The sequence below is a fragment of the Pantherophis guttatus genome, chromosome 5, assembly GCF_059756535.1.
Source record: "Pantherophis guttatus breed Tessera chromosome 5, ASM5975653v1, whole genome shotgun sequence".
Classification (NCBI taxonomy): domain Eukaryota; kingdom Metazoa; phylum Chordata; class Lepidosauria; order Squamata; family Colubridae; genus Pantherophis; species Pantherophis guttatus.
The window spans coordinates 4,873,695-4,891,043 of record NC_142067.1 but is presented as its reverse complement, the minus strand read 5'-3'; the positions used below and the strand labels follow the sequence as shown (position 1 = coordinate 4,891,043).

General features: G+C 42.6%; 1 protein-coding gene across 1 annotated transcript in view; it reads left to right on the top strand.

The window, feature by feature from the left end:
- Positions 1-992: 992 nt before the first annotated feature.
- PAK1 (p21 (RAC1) activated kinase 1) overlaps positions 993-17,349 on the top strand; it is a 69,900-nt gene continuing 53,543 nt past the window's right edge. The window contains exon 1 of the mRNA XM_060684777.2: positions 993-1,352. The gene's annotated coding sequence lies outside the window, so the exon portion shown is untranslated. The remainder of the gene's footprint in view (positions 1,353-17,349) is intronic.

Here is a 17,349-nt window from a genome sequence, read left to right as displayed (position 1 = left end):
ATTCTATTCTATTTTATTCCTATTATTTCTTTCATTCTATTCTATTCTATTCTATTCCTATTATTTCTTTCATTCTATTCTATTCTATTCTATTCTATTCTATTCTATTCTATTCTATTCTATTCTATTCTATTCTATTCTATTCTATTCCTCTTCTATTCCTTTCATTTATTTCTTTCATTCTATTCTATTCTATTTCTATTTTCTACATGCTATTCTATTCTATTCTATTCTATTCTATTCTATTCTTTCTATTCTATTCCTATTTCTATTTTTACATGCTATTCTATTCTATTCCATTTCTATTCTATTCCTATTATTTCTTTCATTCTATTCTATTCTATTTTATTTCTATTTTCTACATGCTATTCTATTCTATTCCATTTCTATTCTATTCCTATTATTTCTTTTTCATTCTATTCTATTCTATTCCTATTATTTCTTTCATTCTATTCTATTCTATTCTATATTCTATTTTCTACATGTTATTCTATTCTATTCTATTCTATTCTATTCCTATTATTTCTTTCATTCTATTCTATTCTATTCTATTCTATTCTATATTCTATTTTCTACATGTTATTCTATTCTATTCTATTCTATTCTATTCCTATTATTTCTTTCATTCTATTCTATTCTATTCTATTCTATATTCTATTTTCTACATGTTATTCTATTCTATTCTATTCTATTCTATTCCTATTATTTCTTTCATTCTATTCTATTCTATTCTATTCTATATTCTATTTTCTACATGTTATTCTATTCTATTCTATTCTGTTCTATTCTATTCTATTCTATTCTATTCTATTCTATTCTATTCTATTCTATTCTATTCTATTCTATTCTATTCCTATTATTTCTTTCATTCTATTCTGTTCTGTTCTAATTCTAATTCTAATTCTGATTTCTACTTCCATTCCATCCAACTCCCCCCCCCCCCCACACACACTCTGCCTTTCCAGCCGGCCTCGCCCCTTCCCCTCCTCGCTGGGCCTCCCTCCTCCCCCTCCTCCTTTGCCAAACGCCCTATTCAAAGCAGCGGGGCGGGTAGGCGGGGCTCCAGCCGTTTGCGGGACATGCCCGTCAGCCAATGGCAGAGCCGGTCCGAGCGGCCGAGGAGGCGGGCCCTGGCGAGGTCCGCGGGGTGGGCAAAGGTAAGAAGCAGCCGGCGCGCCAGTCGCCGCTTAGCCGCCTTGCAGGACGGAGCTCCGCAACAGGAGGAGCAGCAGCAGCAGAAGGACGAAGAAGAAGAAGGAGGGGGCGCGCCTAGCCCCGCCGGCCTGGGCGAGGAGGAGGCGGAGGACCTGGAACCGGCCGGTTCGGGCAAAGGCTGGCAAGCCGAGAAGCCGGTGAGTCTTGCGGGGGGGAAGAAGGCAAGTTTCTCCCGGCTGGGCGTGGAGGGAAGGAGGCGGCGGGGACCGGGCAAGGCAAGGCAAGGCTCCGGGATCGCGATGCCCAGCCTGGGTAGGGAGGTAGGGCGAAGGTCGGGCTGCGATCCCGGGCCAAGCAAGCAGGCAGACGGGGAAACAATGCCCGGCCGCCCCGATCGCGCTTGGGGCGTCCCTGCCCAGCCCCTTGCCCAGCCCAGCTCCGCCGCGTTGGGTCGTTCATTCATTCGCCGCTCGGCTAACAAAGGCTCTTCGCTGCCGCTGCCGCCGCTGCCGCTGCTTTCCCTTAGCCAGCCCGAGGCGAGGCAGACGGCGCTGATCGGGCTCGGGAGTGGGGAGAGCGCAGCCTTGCCTTGCCTTGCCCTGCCCTGCTCTTGGGGAGCTGGTTCCTGGAGGTCCGGCTCCCAAAGGAGCCCCGTGGAAGTTTTGGATCTGCTGGACGACGACCCTGTAAGGTAGGCTGGGGAGGGACAGAGAGAGAGAGACAGACAGACAGACACAGAGAGAGAGAGAAAAAGGGAGAGACAGAGAGAGAGAAAGAGACAGAAAAAGAGGGAGAAACAGAGACAGAGAGAGAGAAAGAGAGAGAGAGAGTGACAGAGACAGAGAGAGAAAAAAGAGAAACAGTGACAGAGAGACAGACACACAGAGAGAAAGAGAGAGACAGACAGAGAGAGAAAGAGACAGAGAGAGAGAGAGAGAAACAGAGAGACAGAGAGAGAGAAAACAGAAAGAGACAGAAAAAGAGGGAGAAACAGAGACAGAGAGAGAGAAAGAGAGAGAGAGAGTGACAGAGACAGAGGGAGAAAGAGACAGAGAGAGTGACAGAGACAGAGAGAGAAAAAAGAGAAACAGTGACAGAGAGACAGACACAGAGAGAGAAAGAGAGAGACAGACAGAGAAAGAAAGAGACACACAGAGAGAGAGAGAGAAACAGAGAGACAGAGAGAGAGAGAGAAAACAGAAAGAGAGAGGAAAAGAGGGAGAAACAGAGACAGAGAGAGAGAAAGAGAGACAGAGAGAAATAGAGAGTGACAGAGAGAGATAGAGAAAAAAGAGAAAGAGTGATAGAGAGACACAGAGATACAGAAACAGAGAGAAAAAGAGACAGGCAGAGAAAGAAAGACACACACACACAGAGAGAGAGACAAACAGAGAGACAGAGAGAGAGAAAAAACAGAAAGAGAGGAAAAGAGGGAGAAACAGAGACACAGAGAGAGAAAGAGAAAGAGAGAGAAAGAGACAGAGAGAGTGACAGAGAGAGATAGAGAAAAAAGAGAAACAGTGATAGAGAGAGAGAGAAAGAGAGAGAGAGAGAGAAAGACACACAGAGAAACAGAGACAGAGAGAGAAAGAGAGAGAGACAAAAAAAAGAGATCGAGAGAGTGACAGAGAAAGAGAAACAGAGACACACACAGAGAGACAGAGAGAGATAAAGAAAAAAGAGAAACAGTGACAGACAGTGACAGAGAGACAGACACAGAGAGAGAAAGAGATAGAGACAGAAACAGAGACACACAGAGAGAGACAGAGACAGGCAGAGAGAGAGAGAGAAAGAGAGACGGACACAGAGAGAAAGAGAGAGGGAAAAAAGAGAGAAACAGAAACAGATAGAGTGACAGAGAGAGAAAGAAAGAAAGAGAAACAGAGACAGACAGAGAGAGAGACACACACAGACACACAGAGAGAAACAGAGAGAGGGAGAGAGAGAGAAAAGAGAGTCTCAAAGTCACCCGCTCAAGTTCTCTACTGGGTCAGGGTGGGATGGGCAATGCAGGAATCCCGGTCCAGAAATCCGTTCCGCTGACTCCTCTTCTTAACCCATTTAAACCAGGGGGATTAGAAGGCCAGGATTTAATGAACTAGGTTGGTTTTAACCAGGGTTAATATATTTCTGCTGGCCTTGGGGATTTTCCCTCCCCCCCCCCAACTCAGCCTGTTTGGTTTAGTAGTTGATGGTGCGAAAGATTGTGTAATTTCCCCCCATTTGGAGAGAAGCTTCCCCTTAAATCTTAAAAATTTTCCATGGTTGGCTGGATTAAGCAGGGTTGGAAAGCAAAAAAGCGAGTTTTTGGGAGTGAGATGGGCAGGGTATAAATTAAATTAAATAATTAGATTAAATTCCGCCATCAGATTAAATTAAAGAATTAAATTAAACTAAATGATTAACAGAGTTGGAAGGGACCTTGTAAGTCATCTAGTCCAACCGTCCTCCCACCCAAGCAGGAGATTAAATAAAATAAAATAATTACATTAAATTAATAAATGGAAGTGATGTGGTGAGTTTTGGGTTTGCCAAAGCTTGCACTGTGGATAAAACAAAAAGTTATTCAGGTTTGCCCAAACATATTTTAGCACCTCTGGTCATTAATAAACGCTTAGATCGATGGAATGATAATTAAAGCTTCCTGTACATGGGCATGACCGGGATCATACATCATGCTAACCCGGTTCGATTAAGCCACACGCAAGACATTCCTCCACACAATTCATTTCCAAGCCACAGTGCTGAATTTCATAGTAGCCCCTTTTCCCCAAATAATTTATCTGAGAGTTTTGCCTAAATTAGCTCTTGTGTGTATTTCTCAAGCTAATCCGAATTCTGAAGAATTTGCATTTTGTAAATGCAGCTTTGTGCATTTTCCAATGCTTTGGTTATGTTTGGGAACTTTAAATCCCCAAACGTAACCAAATTCTATAAAGGAATATAGAATCCTTTAGCAGGGGCTGATGATAGCGAAATAATTCTTTAACCATTGCAGTGCTTACAAAATGATTAGTGTAATAATAATAATAATAATAACAATAACAATAACAATAACAACAACAACAATAATAATAATAAAAAAAAATTGCCGGACTTGAACATTTTGACTCTACAAAAAACCACCTTACTCGGAACAGCTTACATCCTCCGACGACACCTTAACAGTTCCTAGGTCCTTGGTTAGGACTCGAGCTGCTGAGCTATTAACCAGCCTCAAAGGCTGTGAATCTCACTAAAGATTAACTAACAACAACAACAACAACAATAATAATAATAATAATAGTAGTAGACAAACAAACAGTTTGATAAACAAACTGACTACCTACAACGCCATGACCGCGTTGCTAAGATAACTGGAAATTGTGCCAGAAGTTTGGATTTGAGTACAGCAAAAACCACTGGGAACATCAGGTTGAGAAAGTTTTAGAGAATGAGAAACTCAAGATCTTGTGGGACTTCAGGATTCAGACTGACAGGCACTTGGTCCACAACACACCTGACATAACAATAGTTGGAAAGAAAAAAGTATGGTTCATTGACATTGCAATACCTGGTGATGCACGGATTGAAGATAAGCAGCAAGAAAAAAAATCACAAAGTACCGTGACTTGCAAATTGAAGTTGAGCGACTGTGGAAAAAGAAATCGTGTGTTGTCCCGATTGTAATTGGAGCCCTTGGAGCAATACCCAAAGGGCTACCCCGCTATTTAGAAATTCTAAATCTGCCGGACTTGAACATTTTGACTTTACAAAAAACCACCTTACTCGGAACAGCTTACATCCTCCGACGACACCTTAACAGTTCCTAGGTCCTTGGTTAGGACTCGAGCTGCTGAGCTATTAACCAGCCTCAAAGGCTGTGAATCTCACTAAAGATTAACTAACAACAACAACAACAACAATAATAATAATAATAATAGTAGTAGACAAACAAACAGTTTGATAAACAAACTGACTACCTACAACGCCATGACCGCGTTGCTAAGATAACTGGAAATTGTGCCAGAAGTTTGGATTTGAGTACAGCAAAAACCACTGGGAACATCAGGTTGAGAAAGTTTTAGAGAATGAGAAACTCAAGATCTTGTGGGACTTCAGGATTCAGACTGACAGGCACTTGGTCCACAACACACCTGACATAACAATAGTTGGAAAGAAAAAAGTATGGTTCATTGACATTGCAATACCTGGTGATGCACGGATTGAAGATAAGCAGCAAGAAAAAAAATCACAAAGTACCGTGACTTGCAAATTGAAGTTGAGCGACTGTGGAAAAAGAAATCGTGTGTTGTCCCGATTGTAATTGGAGCCCTTGGAGCAATACCCAAAGGGCTACCCCGCTATTTAGAAATTCTAAATCTGCCGGACTTGAACATTTTGACTTTACAAAAAACCACCTTACTCGGAACAGCTTACATCCTCCAACGATGCCTTAACAGTTCCTAGGTCCTTGGTTAGGACTCGAGCTGCTGAGCTATTAACCAGCCTCAAAGGCTGTGAATCTCACTAAAGATTAACTAATAATAATAATAATAATAATAATAATAATAATAATAATAATATATATTTTAAGAAGATACTTGGTTGATACTTAGGACGCTGGCAGCAACCCGTATCAACCATTAGCACCAGTCATTTGTATTTGTGACACATTTTTAAATAATTAGTTGATTGAGTGAATGAATAAAAGAGATAATAATAATGATGATGATGATGAAGATGATGCTGGTGGCAACCCTTATCAACCATCAGCCCCAGTCAGTAATATTTGTGACATTTTAAATGTTCTGTTGACTGAGTTTCATGTTTAATGAATAGAAGTTTATAATATATCATTATAATAATGATAATGATAATAATATAAATAATAAAAAATCTCCTGTAAAGAGTCTCCACTGATTTAATGCCCCCTGCCCAGAAGAGCAAGGATCAATGGAAATTATAGTGTTTTCCAACCTCAGCAGTTTTCAGATTTGCGGAATTGAGCTCTCAGAATTCCCTGAGGAATTCTGGGAATTGAAGTCCACACGTCTTAAAATTTACTGAGGTTGAGAAAAATTGGTTTATTCCTCAGGTTGGGGGGTCAAAGGTCAAAGATCGACAGAGGCTCTATCCCTCTTATACTTTAAACCTCTTTTTTTTTTTTGCTGCAAACTCCTCTTACTTTAAACCCACGAAAGATACAACTTTCCATAATCCTAATTATGCCAAAGTTTATGGCATCTTCCCCCATTATTCTGATACCATCAAGGGCCAGCATTGCAAAGCAGTCAGTCCTTGATTTACGACCATTCCTTTAGTGACTGTTCGGAGTTACACCAGTACTGAAAAAAGTGACTTATGACCGGTCTTCACACTTAACGACGATCAAAATTCAGACGCATAGTAAGTGGCTCATATTTATGACAGTCGCAGCGTCCTTGGGGGGTGGGTGTCACCTGATCCCCTTTTGCGACCTGACAAGCAAAGTCCACAGGGAAGCCAGATTCACTTAGCAACCGTGCTACTAACTTAACAACTGCGGCGGTTCGCTTAACAACGGTGACAAGACAGATCGTAAAATGGGGTGAAACTCACTGAACAGCTGTCTCGCTTAGCAACATAAATATTGGATTCAGTTGTGGTCGTAGGTACAGATTTACCTGTACAGGTAGGTAGGTCTGATTTTATGATTATCATTGAGCCCAGAATTATGGTCGTAAGTCTTACCTGTTGGAAATTTTGGGCTCAGTTGCGGTCATAAGTAGAGAACTACCTGTAATGCATTAACTGAATCTGGCTCCCCCGTTGTCTTTACTTGTCCGAAGGTCGCAAAAGGAGATCGCTTGACCCCGGGATAGTGCAACCATCATAAATACAGGTCAGCGGCCCACGTCCAAATTTTAATCATGTGACCATTGGGATGCTGCAATGGTCATAAGTGTGAAAAAATGGTCATAAGTCAAATTTTTTTCCCCAGTGCCGTTTTAACAGCAAACGGTCCTTAAGCAAATGGTTGTAAGTCCGGGACTATTTGGGGTACATGATTTGCCCTTGGTTGGTACATAAGAAATCAATGCATCGTGGTTTGTGGGTTCTCAAACCCTTATGTGGCATGCATCGGACCCACAAGCTGGTTAATCTTTGGGCAAGAGGGATTTTTTTTAAAAAAAAATAAAATAAAATGAATGCAGAGCTCAGCTATTTTTAAACGCTTAGTGGAAGGAAAGCTTTATGGAAAGCTTTCTATCGCTCCCTGTTTAACGACGTGGGTGGCTTTGCAATCCAAAAGTTGACCGTCTTCCAGATGTGTGGACTTCAACTCCCAGAATTCTTGGCAGCCTCCCTGCTGCTCCTGCGGGAAAGGGCTTGGCTGAGCGGCTGAAGTGTGGCTGCCGCCTGTTTTTAGCCTTTGATTATTTCCTTCATGTCTGGGTTGCTGGTCATCTCCTCTTTAAATATTACCAGCCAAGTCTGAATTGGCTTTAACCAGTTCAGCTAGGGAGCATCAAAACCTCTTTCTTCGAATTTCTCTTGCAAATCTGGCAAACGTTGCTTCTTGAGAAGGTTCCTTCTTTCAAGCATTGGTTAGAATTCGCTGAGATTTATTGGTTAGACTGAAATGAACCCTCTCTCTAAATCAGGGGGGGAGGGCGTCCAACCGGGGCAATTTTAAGATCTGTGGACTTCAACTCCCAGAATTCCCAAGCCAGCCATACTCCTTCCTTCTTTCCTTCCTTCCTTCCTTCTTTTCTTCCTCTTTTCCTTCCTTCTTCATTCCTTCCTCTTTCTCTCCTTCCTTCCTCCCTCCCTCTTTCTCTCCTTCCTTCCTTCCTCCTTTTCTTCCTCCTCTTCCCTCCCTCCCTCCCTCCCTCCCTTTTTCTCTCCTTCCTTCTTTCTTCCTTCCTTCCTTCCTCCTTTTCTTCCTCCTTCTCCCTCTCTCCCTTCCTTCCTTCCTCTTTCTCTCCTTCCTTCCTCCTTCCTTTCCTTCCTTCTTCCCTCCTTCCCTCCTTCCTTCTTCTTTCTCTCCATCCTCCCTCCCTCTCTCCCTCCTTTCTTTCCTTCCTTCCTCTTTTCCACCTTCCTTCTTTCCTCCTTCCTTCCTTCCTCCTTTTCTTCCTCCTTCTCCCTCCCTCCCTCCCTTCCTCTTTCTCTCCTTCCATCCTCCTTCCTTTTCTTCCTCCTTCCCTCCTTCTTCTTTCTCTCCATCCTCCCTCTCCCTCCTTTCTTTCCTTCCTTCCTCCTTTCCTTCTTCCTTCCTTCTTCTTTCTCTCCATCCTTCCTTCCTCCTTCCTTTCCTTTCCTCCTTCCTTCCTTCCTGTTTCTCTCTTTCCTCCCTCCCTCCTCCCTCCCTCCCTCCTTCCTCTTTCTCTCCTTCCTTCCTTCCTTCCTCCCTCCCTCCTTTCTTCCTTCCTTCCTTCCCTCCTTCCTCCCTCCCTCCCTCCCTCCTTTCCTTCCTCCCTCCCTCCTCCCTCCCTCCTTCCCTCCCTCCCTCTTTCTTTCTTTCCTCCCTCCCATCCGTTCATGCTGGCTGGGGAATTCTGGGAGTTGAAGTCCACAGGTCTTAAAAGTTGCCAAGGTTGGAGACCCCTGTTCCAGAGCTTTTTCTGGCTTCAAATGCTGCCACGGTTTTCTGAATGAATTGTGGTGTTCTCGAGATTTTTTGGAAGGCCCATCCGTCTTGGTGGGTGGCTGGTGGCTCTGGTTAAGATCGAGGAATCCTGACAGGCAACGAGTTGGGTTTTTCATTGATGCCTCCTAACGAGAACCATGTGTGACATCCCAAGCGAGCAAGCAAGCTGCATTCGTTTATTCCTCTTCCTTTCTTTTTTCCCTGCCCTCTCCCTGCTTAAGCCTCCCCTCTCAATTCCGCAAACCGGGTTTTTCCATCGAAGGAAGACCAGAATGCAAAAATGTTAAGTTTTCATCCTCGTGACCTGAGTATCCCTGATTCCTTGAATTTTAGTAATAAACCCTCTCGCGGACCATTCGAATACAGGTTGTCCTCGGCTGCACGACCACAAGTGAGGCCAATATTCCAATTGAGCCAGTGATGGAATTCAGCTGGTTCTATCCGGTTTGGGCGAATTGGTAGCGGCGGCTGTGGGAAGCTCCGCCCACCCACCCAGACATCATCACATCCCGTTTTTTGCCCCCCCGCGCATGCATGCTCACATTTGTAGCGAAGGTAAGTGAATACCACTCCTGAATTGAGCCCAATATTCCTGTTGCTAAGTGAGACAGTTGAGACATTTTACGACGTTCCTTGCCACAGTTGTTCAGCGAATCCGTGCAGTTGTTAAGTTAGTAACACGGTTGTTAAGTGAGTCCGGCTTCCCCGTGGACTTTGCTTGTCAGATCGCATGACCTCTCCCCCCCCCCCCACTCCCGATGCTACAACTGTCGTAAATACGAGTCAGTTGCCAAGCATCTGAATTATGATCGCGCGATCATGGAGATGCCGCAACGGTCGTAAGTGTGAAAAACTTGAGTGAACGGTCACTAAATGAACTCGGGTCACAAAAGGAGATCATGTGACACACACACACACGCCGTGACTGTTGTGGCCCCGCCCTGTGAGCCTATCTCATCGGAGGAAGAAAGCTCCGAACATGAGGAAGAGGAGTCAGCCAGGCCTCCCTCTCCATGCCCCTCCCCTCTGGCACTGTCTCAGGTGCCGGCCGAGGGAGAGGAGATTAGCCAGGAGCCAGGTGTCTCGGATGAGAGCGAAGAAGGAGAGCCGTCATTCCTGGACGCACGCCAACGAAGGCGTGATAAACGGTTGCAGCAGTTAAGGAGGCGTGCTAGGGATTAGAACTGAGTCACTGGACCACACCCCAGAGACTATATAAGAGAGGGTGGTGGCTGGTAAAACTCCGTGACGAACAAAAACGAACTTTGGCTAGTCACTTGAACAACGTCTGAAGCTGCTGAAAGGGATATTGTTTTGCTGGACTATTTGCAATGCGTATGTAATTTTATGTTATCTGTTGCAGTAAAAGCTCTTGGCAGACGGTGATTATATTGCTGCCAAGTTTGAGATAACGACCTGTGTGCGTGCCAAGTACTTTCTTAACCCTCGGCTGGCTGTGTTTGTGTGTGTGTGTGTGGACGGGGACAGATCAGTGACGCTGCAACCGTCATAAATATGAGTCAGTTGCCAAGCGGCTGAATTTTTATTATGTGACCGTGGGGCTACAGCAATGGTCGTAAATCTGAAGACTGGTCCTAAATCGCTTTTTTCAGTGGTGGTGTAACTTTGAATCATCTCTTAAAAAAAACAGCTGTAAATCAAGGATTACCTATATCTAAAGGTAATCTGCTTGGCAACTGATTTACATTTATGACAGTCGCAGTGTCCTGGGCTCACATGATCTCCTTTTGCGACCTTCTGACGAGCAGATTCATTTAATGACCGTGTGACTAATTTAAGAACGGCAGTGGTACACTTACCAACCGTGAAAAATCAGAAAAATCATAAAACGGGGCAAAACTCACTTAACAAATGTCTCACTTAGCAACATAAATTCTGGGCTCACTTCTTGTAAGTCGAGGACTACCTGTAATGCAGTGGGGGGGTTGGGTTTCTAGGCTGCCCAGTGGAATAGCTACCTCGATTTTCTCTAATTATTATTATTATTATTATTATTATTATTATTATTATTATTATTAATAATAATAATAATAATAATAATAATAATAATAATAATAATAATAATTGCAAGATAGTTTCAACCCGCTGAATCAGGTTGACAAAACAGGGACTTAAATTGCCTTTTTCACACAACTAACTGGAATTAGGGAGACAATATTTTTATAAGCTTTCTCTCCACAATGAGCGGTTATCCTGTTACGAAAGACGAATTGCTCAAGTTGTGCGAATGGCTGCAGGCGTCCTGGTTGTGTGCTCAGTGCATCACACAATTGTTGCTGTGTGTAACTTTCCGGTTGATCTCTCTTTAGCACAGGGTTTCTTAACCTTGGCAGCTTTTAAGTTGGGGGGACTTCAATTCCCAGAATCCCCCAGGAAGCGGTTAGAGTCCTAACATCTTAAAGCAGGCCGGCTAGGGAATTCTGGGAGTTGAAGTCCAAACATTTTCCCCCTGTGAAGGATATATAATTTGTATACTGGTTTTTTGGGGGGCTGTTGTTCTTTTTAAGTGTTGTGAGTTGTCCAGAGTCACTTAGAGACAAATAAATTGAATAAACGAATGGGTGGATAGAAACTCACAGGATATTTTTGGGGTTTCTCTCGTTTTCTCAGCCCAGGCCTTCCTCACAGGGTTATTGAGAGGATAAAATTAAAGGGAACTTGCTTGGGACCTTGGAAAAAAAGATGATATAATTGATAAATAAAGTTTGGGTGTGCTTATAGACTTCTAATGAGATGCCCAGTTCTTTTACGCATCCCAGAAGTAAATATGTGAAGATTGCTGTAGTTTTAATTTGGTAAAAATATGCGAAATGAGGGTGGGTGCAATTTTATTCAAAGGAAATCATCAAATCTTTTGAAATCTTTATCCCAAAGTCGATTCATCCCAAAGCACGTGTGAAATTCGGTTTTTTTAGCATAGCAACACCAGTTATCTCTTTCGATTGGGAGATTTTTCCTTCCTTCCTTCCTTCCTTCCTTCCTTCCTTCCTTCCTTCCTTCCTTCTTTCCTTCCTTCCTCCCCTCCCCTCCCCTCCCCTCCCCTCCCTTTCATATATATTACATTTTATGAACTGGAAAACGATACAACAAGGCTGCCTTTGTGGGTGGAAATACGCAGGACGCAATTTTCACTCTTGGTGACTGTTTGAATTTCCTCTCCTTGTGGTATCCCCCATAACGAATTGCTGACGCCAAGTGGGTTTAGGTTGGCAGATCTGAGAAACTGCACGGCTTCCTGATCTGAGTTCATTTTCCTAATTTACTAATTTAACAAATTCAACACAAGCCAGGAATAGGGAGGGAGGGAGGGAGGGAGGAAGGAAGGAAAGGAGACAGAGAAGAGGAGGGACAGAGGGAAGGAAGAGAAAAGGGGAACTAGGCAGAGAGGGAGGGAAGGAAGAGAGAGAAGAGGGAGGGAGTGAAGGAAGGAAGAAAAAGGGAAGGATGGAGGGAAGGAAGGGAGAGGGGAGGAAGAGAAAAGGTGAGGGAAGGGAGGGAGAGAGGGAAGGAATAGGGTGGGAAGGAAGAGAAAAGGGGAAGGAGGGAGAGAGGAGAGGAAGGAAGGCAGAGAAGAGGGAGGGAGAAAAGGGGGAGGGAGGGAAGGAAAGAAGAGAAAGGGAAGGAAAGAAGGGACAGAAGAGGGAAGGAGAGGGAAGGAAGAAGGAAGGAAGGGGAGAGAAGGAAGGAAGAGAAAAGGGGAAGGAAGGGAGAGAAGAGGGAGGGAGAGAGAAGGAAGGAAGAAGGAAGGAAGGAAGAGAAAAGGGGAAGGAAGGGAGAGAAGAGGGAGGGAGAGAGAAGGAAGGAAGAAGGAAGGAAGGAAGAGAAAAGGGGAAGGAAGGGAGAGAAGAGGGAGGGAGAGAGAAGGAAGGAAGAAGGAAGGAAGGGGAGGGAAGGAAGGAAGAGAAAAGGGGAAGGAAGGGAGAGAAGAGGGAGGGAGAGGGGAGGGAGGGAAGGAAGAGAAAAGGGGAAGGAAGGAAGGGAGAGAAGAGGGAAGGAAGGAAGAAGGAAGGAAGGAAGAGAAAAGGGGAAGGAAGGGAGAGAATAGGGAGGGACAGAGGGAAGGAAGGAAGAGAGAGAGAAGGTGAAGGGAAGAGGGAAGGAAGGAAAGAAATTACGGCAGTTTTGCTGCTTTTTTGCCCTACGACGGAGCTAAAATAATTGCATCCCAATTGCTGCGCAAGCAGTTTGGATGATAAGGGGACCATTGATGAAAAGTTGGGCTGTTTTTCCTCTCGTTTCCCGTCTTAATTAATTTTCTGCTTACCGTGTTTCACAACGGCAGCCGTGATCCTAAACGGAATCTGACAACTTGGTCCTGAGGTGGCTGGCACTGGATGAGTCCGAGCAAGAGGCAGAGAAGCATCTGTCTGGTGTGCTTTCATTTGCCTCTCTGTATTGAGAAGGGGGGGGGGTGAGCTGGATGGCCTCTAGGGACCTTCAAGGCTACGAAGGTGGTCTCTTTTGCAAGGATCCCAGCAGCCGGCCTAATGCCTTGAAAATGTATTTAGACACGGGCCTGTCACGTGGCTCGGCTGGTGAGCTGTAGTCTTATTGTTGCTCACTTCTATTACGGCACGAAGAAAAGGATTTTTATGGGAATTTTATGAAAATCTAGAGATGCAATACTTGTATTGAGCCAACTGATTTTGTGTCTGTGTGATGTGTGTGTTTGTGTACGTGTGTGTGTGTGTGAAAGGAAATTCTTTGGCATCTCAAGACCCCTTCATCAGATTTAATAAAAAATAATTTAGTATTTTTTCCCTGCCTGCCTGCTTGCCTGCCTGCCTATCTATCTATGTATCTACCTACCTACCTATCTATCTATCTATCTATCTATCTATCTATCTATCTATCTATCTATCTATCGTCTGTCTATCTATCTATCTATCTATCTATCTATCTATCTATCTATCTATCTATCTATAATCTATCTATCTATCATCTGTCTATATCTATCTATCTATCTATCTATCTATTTATTGTCTGTCTGTCTGTCTATCTATCGTCTGTCTGTCTGTCTGTCTATCTATCTATCTATCTATCTATAATCTATCTTATCTATCGTCTATCTATCGTCTGTCTGTCTGTCTATCTAGCTATCGTCTGTCTATCTATCTATCTATAATCTATCTATCTATCTATAATCTATCTATCTATCGTCTGTCTGTCTATCTATCGTCTATCTATCTATCTATCTATCTATCTATCTATCTATCTATAATCTATCTATCATCTGTATCTATCTATCTATCTATCATCTGTATCTATCTATCTATCATCTATCTATCTAGCTATCTAGCTATCTAGCTATCTAGCTATCGTCTGTCTGTCTATCTATCTATCTATCTATCTATCTATCTATCTATCTATCTATCTATCTATCTATCTATCCAAAGACTGAAGGGGGCATAATGAGCTGTTCACTCATTATCTTGGCATAGAACTTCAACACCAATCCTATATTTAAAGTTGTGACTCAGGGCAGCACAATATGCGGATGACTTAAATTGTGATTTCTTTTTATTTATAATGCCTGAATCATCTTCACCAAGTTTACTGCTAGTTTACTTTATCACCCAGGGACGCCTCTGTGCAATTCTTCCATTTTATTTTTTTTTGTGGCTTTTATCGATATAGGAGAAAATAGCAAATATTGAATGCAGAACTATAGTTGAGTACTACTTATAACCTACTTGAATTATAACCATTCGTTTAGTGACCATTCAAAGTTACGACGGCACTGAAAAAAAAGTGACTTATATGGCCCTTTTTGCACACTTACAACCATTGAGCACCTCCATAGTCACGTGATCAAAATTCAGACCACTGACTCATATTTACGACGGTTGCAGCGTCCCAGGGATTACGTCATCCCCTTTTGTGACCTTCTGACAAGCAAAGACAATGGGGAAGCCGGATTCACTGACTAACTTAAGAACTGCAGTGACTCACTTAACAACCGCGGCAAGGACGTTCGTAAAATGGGGCAAATTTCACTCAACAGACGTCTCACTTAGCAACCTGAGCCTCAATTGTGGTCGTAAGTGGAGGGTCACTTCTATCTTTGGGCGGGGGAGGAGTCTGTCATAACTTCAAACGGTTGCTAAGCGACGGTCATAAGTCGAGGACTGACTGTATCCGATACAGGCAACCTTTCCTGGCATTATCAAACGATTCTGCTTTTTCTATTTGTTAATTCAACCGCATTTTTGGCACAGACTCTGCCTTGGGCCTCATTAGAGATGGTAATTCAGCCGATCCTCAACGTGGAAAGTGGTTTTATGAGGTCACATGTGATCCCATGCAAGAAACGTTCCGTGTTTCCTCAAAGCAACTTTTTTTCCCATGCGTGATGCATTGCATGTGATGTCCCACCGAGAAACGTTGGTTGTCTGATGTGGTTTGTAGAAGGGGGGAGGAAGTGACGTCATCGTGGCTTGTCCCGGATGTCTGTGCATGAATGGGGCCTTTTGAGGATTACAGAAGGAATTTTCACAGCCAACGTTGAGTTTGTTGGGTTCGAAACACCTCACTTTTTTAAAAAAAAACTGTCTATTTTCCTTAACATACATAAGTGCTTTATGAATAGGGCATTGTCTGGGTTAATTTGTTTACATAATAGTATAGTATATAATACACTGCTCAAAAAACTAAAGGGAACACAAGCAGAAGACATCCGAGATCTGAATGAATGAAATAGCCTTATTAAATTCTTCGTTCGTTACATACAGTAGTTTTGTGTTCCCTTTAGTTGTTTGAGCAGTGTATAAACTACTGTATGTAAAGAACAAAGTATTTAATAAGACTATTTCTTTCATTCAGATCTCGGATGTCTTCTGCTTGTGTTCCCTTTAGTTTTTTGAGCAGTATATAATAATATATTAAATGTAAAACATACATAATAGAGTAGAGTAGAGTAGAGTAAAGTAGAGTAGAGTAGAATAGAAGAATGGAAGGGAAGGGAAGGGAAGAGAAGAAGAGAATACAGGAAGAGAATACAGAATGAATAGAGTAGAATAGAATAGAATAGAATAGAATAGAATAGAATAGAATAGAATAGAATAGAATAGAAAAAGGGAAGAGAATAGAATAGAATAGAATAGAATAGAAAAAGGGAAGAGAACAGAACAGAACAGAACAGAACAGAACAGAATAGAATAGAATAGAATAGAATAGAATAGAATAGAATAGAATAGAATAGAATAGAATAGAATAGAATAGAATAAGGGAAGGGAAGGGTGGGAAGAGAAGAGAAGAGAAGAGAAGAGAAGAGGGGAGGAGAAGAGAAGAGAAGAGGATACAGGAAGAGAATACAGAATGAATAGAGTAGATGAGTAGAATAGAATAGAATAGAATAGAAGAAGGGAAGGGAAGAGAAGAGAAGAGAAGAGAAGAGAAGAGAAGAAGAGAATACAGGAAGAGAATACAGAATGAATAGAGTAGAATAGAATAGAATAGAATAGAATAGAATATTCTTTATTGGCCAAGTGTGATTGGACACACAAGGAATTTGTCTTGGTGCATAAGCTCTCAGTGTACATAAAAGACAAGATACGTTCGTCAAGAATCATAAGGCACAACACTAAATGATAGTTAAGTGTTGTGGGAGCTTCATCACTGGAAGCTTTCAAGAAGAGACTGGACTGCCATTTGTCAGAAATGGTGTAGGGTCTCCTGCTTGGGTGGGGGGTTGGACTAGATGACCTCCAAGGTCCCTTCCAACTCTGTTAATCTGATCTATTTACCGTTTTTATTTATTTATTGAAAATATTTTTACGGCCGCTCCACTTTCACGCATTTGCCTTTGCATCACTGGTTTAAACCACCAGAACCGGGTCGAGCTAACCAGGTTTAAAACTTGGTTTAGCTAATGCAAAGCCTCGTCCTTAACAGAATTGATGAAGCTAACTGTGTGAACAAAAAACTCTCGGGTCTCGCATAAAAGGGAAATTCAGAAAAAAATATATATGAAGCTTTAAAAAAAATTGCCTATAAAAAGTCGTTCTCCACGTCAAATTTGGAGAGCTTTCGGCTTGATTAAAATCTTGCTTTTCTGGATCTCGAGGGACCGAGACGCGATCCCAGACGAAAACGTTCAGGATTATTTCTCTGATCTAGTTTTCATAAGGGACAGTTTTATTTCTTAAATGGGCCTGTGTGGTTTCACTCAACCTTCCAGTGCAGCTGTAATCTTAGCTGTAATCCTCTTGGCTGAGGATTGCACATTTATTTATACGGTGACTTGATAGCTCTTAAAAATAGCCCTGAATAAAATGCAGCGTATTGGGACGGTCCATTTCCTGATCGAAAGCCTCTCGATTCGCCCAAATAAAATGTCTACTCGAAAGCAAGAAAATTATATTTTGAAAGAGGAAATTGCGAGCAATTTCTGTACGTAGGTTTAAAAAGGATCTGCGGTGCGTGATTATTATTATTATTATTATTATTTGCTCCAAAATATTGGTCGGAGAAGCTTCTGCAATATTTATTGCAGGAGATTTCTTTGAGGTCAGCGGCTGACATTAAAGTGGAATTGCTCCCTGGGGGACGTCCTTGGA